An 11,545-nucleotide genomic window follows, 5' to 3' on the forward strand; every position below is an offset into this window, starting at 1 on the left:
AGTTCCTCGTTTGCTCTTGGTCTGGTTCTCGTTCCTTGTTCTGTTAGGCTCAGGGCCAGGTCTGTGCTCACTGCACTTCCTCCTGTTTCCTTTTCCCCCCTTTCCCCCTTTCCTTTTTTTGATTGGTTGACACTCGCTTTCCCGCCTTCCCGCTACATTAAAAGTCCATGAGCGTTTCCAATGCTAGACAGTTAGGCACAAATCAGGTTTTAGAAATCTAGTATCTTTGCGATTTGAAACATGAGGACTTATTTTTTTTCAGCCATCACAAATCTTTTTTTATAAATTGAAATTGAAATTTCATGGAATTCTTACACAATGGCTGGAATCCCCCACCCTGATGTTTTTGGGAAGACTATGGTTGCAGCCTTGTGGGGTCTTAAGGAAAAGTTAGAAATACGGCAGACTTACTTATGAAGGTGGAATGGTTGGTTTTAAATTTTAACCTGAAACAGTCTAGAGTCACTAGGGCAGAGAGTCTGAGTGAAGAATTGTCCAGAGCAGGTTTGTCTAGGGATGTGCCTGTGGGGGGTGATCTAGATTGTTTGACTGAGGCAGGAAGACATAGCCCATCATGGGTGGCTGTTCTCTGTGTTTGGGTCCTGGGTATAGATGCTCATAGAAAGAGAACTCAGGGGTAAGCTTGAGATGTCAGGAAGGTTGAGAACCACTGTCATAGGGTCCTCTCCACACATCCGTACCTTTTCTGTTTGTTGTTTGAGACAGGGTTTCACTATGCAGCCCTTGATGAAGTGGAACTCTCTATGAGGATCAAGTTGACCTTGAACTCAAAAGAGGTCTGTTGCTTCTGCCTCCCAACAGACCCCCAAGTCCTGGGATTAAAGAAACAGTTCACAATTCTGGCAGGATGATTCTGACATCACAAGGACCCTGTGGAAAGCAGATAGATAATTGGCCAAAGCAGTCAGGAAATGATATGTAGACAGTCTGGACTCTTGGATAACTCTGTCTGCAGAGCCTCTCAGCTGCCTTCAGTCCCTTATGATCAGTGCGAGCCAGGCTTTCAGACGAGGTGCTAACTGCCTTTGCATCTGTTGTATTTATTGCACAGCCCATTTGCAACTCAGCTTCACGGTGCCAACTAAGTTGGATTTGGAGACTTTTCCTTCTAACCAACCTCCAGTTCAGGTTGGGTAACGACAAGGTAAAAATTCCTTCTTTTGGTATGCTGAGTTTCATTATGATGAACTATTAACACAGGTACAGGAACACACATGCACACATATGCACATACATGCACACACACACACACACACACACACACACACACACACGCACACACACATTCATCTTTTGTAGAATTTATGCTTATCAGCGACTGGGGAACTTCCTGAAGCCGTTAGGGCTGTGGAGACCCCAGGCTTGTATAATAACGGTGATCTTCAGGTTTGTACGGTTGGACGGAGAGAAGTAAAGTGACTCTGACCCTGGTGCTCCTTTCGGTGCTTCGCCCCACCCCCACCCCAGGGGTTTACATTTCATTCCCCTTTGGACTCGGACCCTAGCTTCGTCCAGTTTGTGAGAGCCTTGCTTATTCTTCTCCTTCATAAGACCCCAGAAACTCCCCTCTTTGAATCAGGGAGGAGACCAAACTGGGTGCTTTGCAGAACTTCAGCAAATGTCTGTAGGATCAGTAGAATATAAGTTTTAGGTCTCTTTATGAACCTGAAACCTTCACCCTAATGAGGTCTTTGATTTTTTTCCTCGATAAAAAGCACACAGAGGGATGGAAAATAATAACATAAATAGTGCAATAGTATTGATGACGCAAACATATATTTGCTGAGTTTTTAACTCTCTGCAGATTCTGTGCTAAGCACTCCCCATCCACTATTTTAATAATTAACCTCCATAGAATCTCTGTACGACTGTGAATGTTTTACACAGTTTGATTAGGTGTTTTTTTTCCAAACTCAATGAGATTCTATCATTTTCTAAAGCCAATGGTATCTGGTGAATGTTTTAAAAGAGTATGGAATTTTTCAGTGGTTTTGTTTTGTTTTGTTTTGTGTGGGGAGGACAGGGCCTCCCTCTGTAGAGCAGACAGATACAGAGATTCTTCTGATACCTCCGACTTGTGGTGACCCTCCTTCCTCAGCCTTTGAGTGCTGGATGCATAGGTGCCAGCCACTGTGCCTGGCTGTTCCCAGCGCGTTTGTTGTTCTTACCTGCAGTTTCGCTCTGGGGTGAGGCTAGATTAAATTGGATATAAAATCACATTCCTTTCCCTGGGTAATACATAGGGAAATGACAGCTTTGGAAGCGTAAAAAACAAAACAAAACAAAACAAAACAAAAACAAAGCTGATGAAGGGAAATGAAAGTAAGCCGTCACTTAGTGGACACTGTTGTTCTTCCTATGGGGTTGCCATCCCCTTCAGCTCCTTCCGTCCTCCCGGTAGCTCTTCCGTTGTGCTCCCTGGGCTCAGTCCAGCGGTTGGCTGTGGGTATCTGCTTCTGTATTAGTGAGGTGCTGGCAGAGCCTCTCAGGGTACAGTCATAGCAGACTTCTGTCACCAAGTGCTTCTCGATATCAGCAATAGTGTCGGGGTTTGGTGTCTGCAGATGGGATGGATCCCTAGGTAGGGCGGTCTCTAGATGGCTTTTCCTTCAGTGTCTGCTCCATTTTTTTGTTTTTGTTTTTGTTTTCGTTTTTTGTTGATGCTGCCACTTCATTTCCTTTAGACAGAAACAATTCTGCGTTAAAAATTTTGAGATGGGTGGGTGGACAGGACCACCCAGAGATCCAGGGGAATAAACCACCAACCACATGGAGGGACCCACGGCTCCAGCTGCGGATGTAGCAGAGGATGGTCTTATCTGGCATTAGCGGGGAGGTCCTGTGGAGGTCCCTGCTCGCCTTGATCATTCTCTTGGTAGGATGTGAGGCAGGAGTGGGTGAGTGGGTGGAGGCGCACCCTCATAGAGGCAAAGGGGAGAGGGGATAGGATGGGGGCATTTGTGGAGGGGAACCGAGAAGGGGGATATCATTTGAAATGTAAACGAATAAAATGATTAATAAATAAAAAAGGAAGGAAGGAAACTCACAGTGCCGTGCCTAACTCACCATTCCAGATCCCTCTTTCGTCTCCATGGAGCGGTTATTAATTTGTTCTTATTTATTGATACCTAACTTGGCAGAGAGCAAGGTCCCCGAGGACCCTGGTTATGAAGGGGAGTGATTCTCTTTGGGGCAAAATGAGCCGCCCCTTTTTGCCCTGCCCGCGGCTGGCGTTTCCGGTACAGGCTGCGAGGGGTGCAGGGCTGGACTGGGTATTCCTGTTTGTGTCTTGTTGACAGCAGGGGCTGTGCCTGGCTCTCTTGCATGGTTTTGTGCTGTGTCTGCTCCGTAACAAGGTGGTTACTTCATAAACAAGGCCCGCGGAGTGAAAGCAATCGCCGTCTTGGATCTCCCCGCTTGTCTTGATCATTCTCCTGGAATTTTGCTTATTAAGTTGTTGACTGGAAGAACTGGATACTGTATTCTGGCTTGCTATAAATGTTCCTGTATTAGATTAAATGTGACCAGTCTCAGTTTCTGTTCTTTCTCTGTAACCAGAAAAGAGCCTTATTATTCCCACGTTCTTTACTCTTAGCGCTGCCCCTCAGATCAGAACAGGGGTCTTTCTTTTTTTCTCTCATTCTGAGGCTACAGAGAGCAGCACCAAGGAGAAACTGTTTACGCATGATTGAATGATTGAGTCAAGCATGATGAAGTTGATGGTATTTGAGTCTTTAACCTGATGTCAAAAGCAAAAAGCAATAACAAAAACCCAGCTTCTTCAGGTTAAACTTAATGGGCTGTCTGTTCTTTCTAAAGAACGTGCTTGGAATGCCTACAAGTGAGTACAGTTCTCCACAGACAGTTCCATTTCCACGGTGCTCTCCAGGATAAGGAGTAACTTCTGTCTATAATGAGTGTGTGTGAGGGGGTATGTGGTGTGTGTGTGTGTGTGTGGTGTGTATGTGTTTGTGCCTGTGTATATGTGTAGTGTGTATATATGTGTGCAGTATGTGTGTGAGTGTATGGTATGTATGTGTGTGTGGTGTATGTGTGTATGGTATGCCTGTGTATGCATGTGTTTGTGAGTATGTGTGTATGTGTTGTATATGTGTGTGTGTGTGGTGTGTTTGTACATGTTTGTATGTGAGAGGATGTGTGTGTGTGTCTAGTTTGTGTATATTTTGTGTGTGGGTGAGTGTGTATGTAGTGTGTGTATATGTGTGTGTCTGAGTGTATCTATGTGTGTTTCTGTGTGTGAGTGTGTGTTTGTCTTTGTGTGTGGTGTATGTGTATGTGTGTGTGTGTTTGTGTATGTATTTGTGTGTGTGTGCCTGTGTGTGTGTGTGTTTCCTGGACACATGGCTTGCCTTACAAAACATTTTTGCTTTTCTAGTTCCCATTATTATGTGAGTATGCGAAGGATAATTTATTTCATATTATTTAAAGCCTTCTGAATATTATTAGCATGAGAGGAAACCATGAAAATTATGGGTTCCTGTCTCAGTATTTTAACAAATATTTACCGAGAGCCAACAAAAACAATATTTCCTGCATGATGGGAAAACAAAAGTCCACAGTCCTTCCCTCCATGGGATTTATTGTTTACGGTCTGTATTGTTTATTACAGGGAGTCTTCTAGTGCCAACTACAGCTAGTGTGGGGTGAGAAGGTGCGTGCAGTGCGCAATGGAGTAAGAATTAGGGGAGAGGATTAGGTCCCCGGTGGGGTAGGGTCGGAGTGGCTCTTTCTGTGTAACCAAACAGCCAAGGCTAAGCGTGACTGTTGACCTGGTGAGAGGGACCATTGCAGGGGACATGAAGCCGTGTGGTTCAGCCCAGTTCGATGAGTGTTTATCCAACGCCTACCATACACCAGGCGCTGTGCCTGGACTCTGGAAATAAAGATGAAAAAGCGCAGTTTGCCTCTGGGAAATAACTCATTCTAAGGGGCTCATTGTTGTGTAATTGATGAATGTGGAAACCCTCTGTGTACTTCTCTGGCTCTTCATGCACTCAGTAATTTGACTCCGGCCCAAGGAGGCAAATCTTCATCAAAGGCCCAACAGGTCCCCTCCTCTTCTCCCCATACATTCAAGGCTTGACAAACACATAGCCATAGCTTCTGAGCTTCAAGTTCAGCAGTGCTACCCCAGGCTTTCCCACCCATTGGATGTGCTCCCAACAGCAAGCCCCATGCTCTTTTCCGTCTGCCAACTGTCTGGAAGAAAGAAAGCTTGGTCACCAGCAAACAGCAGCTGTGGTGCTGCTTCTTTTTAAAAAGATCGTTAACGAAAATTTGAAGCTACTCATGAAAAGCAAACTGCACTTGATTAACGTTTCCATGGAAAGCACGCCTCAGTCCCTGAGTACAATGTACAGGTAGTGTTCATACAGAGTATTTGACGTGTACGCCCAGGGTGGGGACTGTGGCAAAAAGGCGGTGGCTGGGACAGCAGGGGAAGGACACGCCAGCATAACTCATGCCAGCCTGGAAGGCAGGTCCTCACTCAGCCCGCCTGATGCTTCTCTATTGCCCTAGAAATACAATCACGATCCTGGTGGAACAGAGGTTGTCAGCCAATTCTGAGTGACGCACACTCCTACTCTTTTCGCTAACTGTACCAACCAGCGGGTTTCTTGGCTTCCAGGAAGCCTTCAGTCAGTTTGGCTGGCTCCTTGGCTAACAGGCATCCATAAAGAGATGGGTCAGAAGGTCAGTGACACAAAGGTCACGTCTCAGTCCTGTCTCATGTCACCATCCTCTTCCTTTCTGCTCCTCATCTCAGTAAGTCACACAGCTTCTTTGTATCAATACACGGCTGACCTTCCAGCTCCACAGGTTCTGCATCCAGACGCAACCACTAACAGCTAGAAAATCCTGAAGAGAAATATCAACCTGCATTTAGGGCGCCATGACTTTTTTCTAGTGAGTGTCCTTTTTCTCTAGTGAGTTTCTGTAGTGAGCATATTTTGGTTTTGATTGCTTCTCTGATTAAAAAAAAAATTCTTAAGTGTCTGACCACAAACCACAAACAAACAAGCCAACAGTGTCTTTATTGAACATGTTCAGACTTGAAAAAAAAAAAGCCCAATCATTATTCCCGGCATAGTAATACAACTATTTTCCACAGCATTCAGTTCGTATTAGGTATTGTAAGTAATGCAGAGGTATTTAAAGTATGTCTATAGTGACATCTTATATAAGAGACTTGACCATTCAAGGACTCTGGTGTCACTGGGAGAGCTAGAACCAGTCGCCAACTGGACTGAGCTTGAGTCTGTATATTCAACTATAAAGGCTTGCTTAAACACAAATCCTAAGCATTCACTTCCTCTGCCTATCCTGATTTCTAATTTTGGTATATCAATGTGTGCATTATCTTTGGTATTTATGTATAAGGGGGCAAGTGATATGTCTAGGTTATAGAGAAGGATACTCTTATATTTTTGTCACTAATGACTTGTAGGATTTTTGTAATCTGCTATCCATTCATAATGAAGTCAAATAGAAAATGAGCACAGGTTCCTGTGTTTTCTTTCTGAACTTAATATGCAGAAATCAATTCTGTACATTAGCAGTGTCCTAGAATATTGGTGGTTTGACTTTATCATTTAAGAAGTTTTTTGCCATACTCCATGGTGTGTGCCTGTAACTGTTACTTTTTTATTGCTGCAATAAAACACCATGACCAAGGAAACTTCTAGAGGACATGGTTTGTTTGGTATTGCAGTTCTAGAGTCCTTGATGATGAAGTGAAGACTTCAGGCACAGCTACTGGGACAACAAGCAGAGAGCTCACATCTTGAATTACACACAGGAAGCACAGAAAACAAGTAGGGCTAGGGTGTGGCTTTTGAAAGCTCAAAGCCCATCTCTAGTGACATACTTCCTCCAGCAAAGCCAGTACCTCCTATAGGTACTGAAGCTGCCAGCCTAGGACCAAGAATACAGGCACCTGAGTCTGTGCAGAACATTCACTTTTAAATCACAACACCATTGTAGGCTTGTGGTCATGGTCACGTCACAGTACAATTTCATCTAGTCCAACTCTAGAAGGTCCCCACAGTCTTTCACTCTTGACACTGTTTAAAAGTCAGAAGTCCAAATCCTCTTTGGAGACTGTCTTAGTCAGGATTTCTATTCCTGCACAAACATCATGACCAAGAAGCAAGTTGGAGAGGAAAGGGTTTATTGAGCTTACACTTCCACATTGCTGTTCATCACTAAAGGAAGTCAGGACTGGGACTCAAGCAGGTCAGGAAGCAGGAGCTGATGCAGAGGCCATGGAGGGATGTTTCTTACTGGCTTGCTTCCCCCTGACTTGCTCAGCTTACTTTCTTATAGAACCCAACACTACCAGCCCAGGGATAGCGCCACCCACAAGGAAGCCCTCTCCCCTTAATCACCAATTGAGAAAATGCCCCACAGCTGGATCTCATGGAGGCACTTCTCCAACTGAAGCTACTTCTCTGTGATAACTCCAGCCTGTGTCAAGTTGACGCAAAAGCAGCCAGTGCAGAGACTCAAGGCAATCTCTTAACTATAGCCATCTGTAAAATCAAAAGGTGAGTTACACACTTCCAATACATAGTGGTCCAGGATATACATTATCAGTCCGAAAGGGAGGGAAGAAACACTGCACCAAAACGAGAGGGAGCCAAGCAGTTCAGACATCCAATCCTGCTGTTCCATGTTCAGTGTCAAAGGGACGGAGTTGGCTCTCCCCTCCCAGATTTGTTGCCTATAACATACATCTGTTCCCTGGGCTGCTTCCACTTCCTGTATACAGCTTTCTTTGGCAGATATCCCACAGCTCTGGAGTTTCCCAACATGGGGTTTCCAACACAAGGCGGGCATTGTTTCCACAGTTCAATTCCATTGCCTCTCAAGGCCTCCAAGCAGGAGCCTGCCCCACACCTGGCCATGGCACATCTGTGAAACTGCAGAAGATTCTGCCACTCCCTTCCTCCTTCCTGCATCTTTGCAGAAGTTGGAAGACACTGCCAAACTCTGACGCTACCCAGGCCCCCTGAAGCCACATTTGCCACAGGGATGATCATTTGCTATTGCTCTGTTGAGACAGAGCAATCCTTAGGCCTTTTTCTTTCACAAATTGGAAGTTCAACTGGGTGAAGTATGACCCTGAAGGCACTGTCCACTTTATTGCAGTGCAGGTCAGATCTCTCCTTTCTCTCTATCTCTGGCAGTGTGAGAGGAACAGAGGCCACACAGATGACTGCTGGAACAGCAAGCCGAGACCTCACATCAGGAGCTACGTGCAGGAAGCAGAGAGAAGAAATCTGGAATGGAGTATGGCATTTGAAACCCAAAACTCACACCTAGTGACATTCTTCCTCCAGCAAGGTCGCATCTCCTAAGCATTCCCAAGCATTGTTCCCAACTGGGGACCAAGAAGCCAAACAGCTGAGCCTGTGGGGGACATTCTGATTCAAACCGCTGTAAGTCTCAATTACTTGAGAGCCCAAGGCAGGAGGATCACAAGTCTGGGCTATTGAGGACCATAGAGGGAGACCTTTATATTGAAACAAAACAGAAATTAAAAAACAAGAAAATGTCAGTTCCAAAGTCTTTGATTGGTCTGTATGAGGACGAGGGTTCCACTATTGTGCAAAACGATATTTTTAAGGACTTTCTTTTAAGAAATTAAGTTGGAGACACCATTAAATAGCTGTTCACAAATTTTAAATACTCTTCCTGTTCACAATTTATAAAAGCGTTGGAAAAACTCATTGTGTTTCCTTTCCTTAATAATTCCAAATTCCTGTCAAGAGTTATCAACTTGGTTGAAGCTCTGACTTTTGTCCTTGGTTTTTAAATGAAGATGATGTAGACGGTCCGGATGGCAAACTGCACCAGGTGCTGCCTCATTTTCAGATTATCCCGTATAAAGGGATTTATGTGAGTACCACTTTATGCGCCAAGGATTTATATTTATTTTTTTTCTGGAAATATTATTAATAATATACTTAGCAGTGATCTTCTAGTCCAAAATGTTCTTGTGTTATTTTGAAATGAGGAGATAATGACTCAGAAGCCATTGGGCATCCAAGCTGTGGTTAACTAGTGGTCAGGTTAGGAAACTCTGTTCCCATCAACTCCCTTTCTTAGCTCAAAATGCCTCTGGACTCCAGTTTTTTTCTTTTGATTTGTCATATTCATGGTCACCGGTTGGTGTTTTCCAACCAAAAGCAGAAGCTGTGACACGCCACAGGAGTATTGTGCCTATTTCTTTTCCATGTTAGGTAAAAGCAGGAAAAAACATGTCATATCTTGGGAAAAAAAACCTTCATTTTGTTATACTTTCAACGTAAGAGGTTTGGATCAACTTTGGTTGAGTGTCTGAACTTCTGGCTTCTTATAGTAAATCTAAGTTCAGGATTTTAGCTCAATTCTTGCTTAGAAGAAGAAGCCAGCCATATTTAGATTATGCTAACACATAAATACCTTAGCTTCTAAATAATTTTGACTTAATGCTGTACTAATTGTGTAATTGTGTAGACTCTTACAGTGGGATGAGATGTCAATGTTATAGTCTTACACCTTGACTTCCTTATTGGATACTTCATCTACTTATGAAACACTATTCATTGAGTGAACACTTGATCAAAAGTCACTATTTAAAACAAATTTAAAGCAAAACTTGAGGTTAACTCTTGGTAGGGAATGGTACATGCTCCTAGAAAGTAAACCCAAATTGCTTTGTGTTCTCATAACTATTCAGGGCATCTGTAGATCCTAGGAGGTGTATGGGAATTTATGCTCAGACATTCATATTTATCATATCTTTTATTTTTAGGTGCATCAAGGTGAAAATCTATTTGGCCACATTAGGATGAGAAGCCAGAAAAGGTTACATTTACGTAATTCTTGGCAGAAAGGCAGTCCTGAACATTTTATCCTATTATTATTTTCCTTGACATTGTTTATATTTTACTGCTGTGTAGATTTATCATGGTAAGTTGTTTCTTTTTATATTTTTAAATTTATCTCTTCCCCTATTGCCCCCGTGCCCCGTACAAGTTTTGCACTGTAGCTCAGGCTGACCTCAATCATGAGATCCTCCTGTTTTAGCTTCTCAATTAAGATAAAAGCATGCATCGCCACACCCAGCTTTCTTTGGCTGCCTTCTGATTTAGTCATCTAATATCATCCAGGCTATTTATTACCCTTATTATGACAAATAGCAATATAAGCCATATAGAACCCAATATTAACAGTGTTAAATAAACACAGGTCACTTTCCTTCATAAGATATGATTTTTCATCTTTGTTTTTGCATTAAAGGCAAGTCATCTCTAAGGAGGAAGATGGAGAAAGGACAACCTTAGGGGTAGAGACAAGAGAAGCTAATTCAAAAGAGTCTCAGTCCTCAGGTTTAGCACCGGAAAAGGAATTAAATTCATTATTTGCTAAGTTCTGAGAGCATCTCACGCGCTCTTTCACGCGCTCTTCTGTCCCCACTTGCTTCCATGCAGCAGGAATGTACTGGACAGGGTTAGAAATGGCTGCTTCTCTGGGTTTTTTATGGTTTAGACTGAATGCAATGTGCCAGAGTTCTTTAAAATAATCTCTTCATGAGTTTCCAGGCCTTAGAGCAGACTCAGAAAGAGCAGACTCAGAAAGTGGAGAAATTTCTCAGTAGTTTGTCCAACTCTGTATTATATACTGACTTTTAACAGTTCTGCTCATAGTTAAGTGACGAAACAACCTCTAATTTCAGGTCAATCCCTAGCCCTTCCTAGCCCTTCATCCAAATCTGCTTAAAGCAAACACTGGACTATTTCGTGGGGTCACCTGATACCCACTTTCTTCCTCAGTTCTTGGAATAATATCAGTCACACTTTAAGATCTGACATTTCAGACAGTTGAGCTGAATAACAGGATGAACGAGCAAGCCTTACCGGGGGATTTATAAAGACACGTTGACAGAGCTTGGCCGCTCATGGTGCTGGTGAGGACCATGCTCATAATGATGGTTTCCTTGAACTCTTCCGGAAGGTGTTCCAAACAGAGGAATTTGTAGTTTTTCCTTTGGTCCAAGATCAAAAACATGAACAATTTTAAGGTTGGAGAGCATCTGGTCCACAATTTCAGTGGGAAAGCAACCCACCCTTTCTCAGTCGTATTAAAAACCACCATCTTGGCTTCCGTCTGTACCATTACAGGCACTTGCAATGAATGCCTCTTATCTTCAGTGAGGAAGTTGGAGACGGTTGCTTGCGCCTCCTTTTCTTTTTACTTTTTTTTTTTTTTAAAACCTTTATTTACTAGATAATTTGTAGTTCATGAAAACAATGTATACTAAAGTTTAAAATTTTTTATTTATTTTTCTATACATGCATGTTTTACCTGCATGTGTGTCTGTGTAGCACATGCATGTAGTACCCATGGAAGCCAGGATAGGCTCCCTTGGCACTGAAGTTACAGGTAGTTGTGAGCTGCCACTGGGTCATCTGGAAGAGCAGCCAATGCTTTTGACTGCTGAGCCATCTCTGCAGCT

At 43.3% G+C, this 11,545-nt stretch overlaps 1 long non-coding RNA gene across 2 annotated transcripts in view; it reads left to right on the forward strand.

Moving 5' to 3' along the window:
• Positions 1 to 11,331, forward strand: part of LOC127674019 (uncharacterized) — a 29,723-nt gene extending 18,392 nt beyond the window's left edge. The window contains exons 3-4 of one of the 2 annotated variants that reach the window (XR_007975265.1): positions 8,232 to 8,483; positions 9,842 to 11,331. This is a non-coding gene — a long non-coding RNA (uncharacterized LOC127674019). Of the gene's footprint in view, positions 1 to 8,231; positions 8,654 to 9,841 lie in introns of those variants that run through there. The other variant, XR_007975264.1, reaches the window with a different exon arrangement.
• Positions 11,332 to 11,545: the final 214 nt, after the last annotated feature.

The sequence above is a fragment of the Apodemus sylvaticus genome, chromosome 23, assembly GCF_947179515.1.
Source record: "Apodemus sylvaticus chromosome 23, mApoSyl1.1, whole genome shotgun sequence".
Lineage (NCBI taxonomy): Eukaryota > Metazoa > Chordata > Mammalia > Rodentia > Muridae > Apodemus > Apodemus sylvaticus.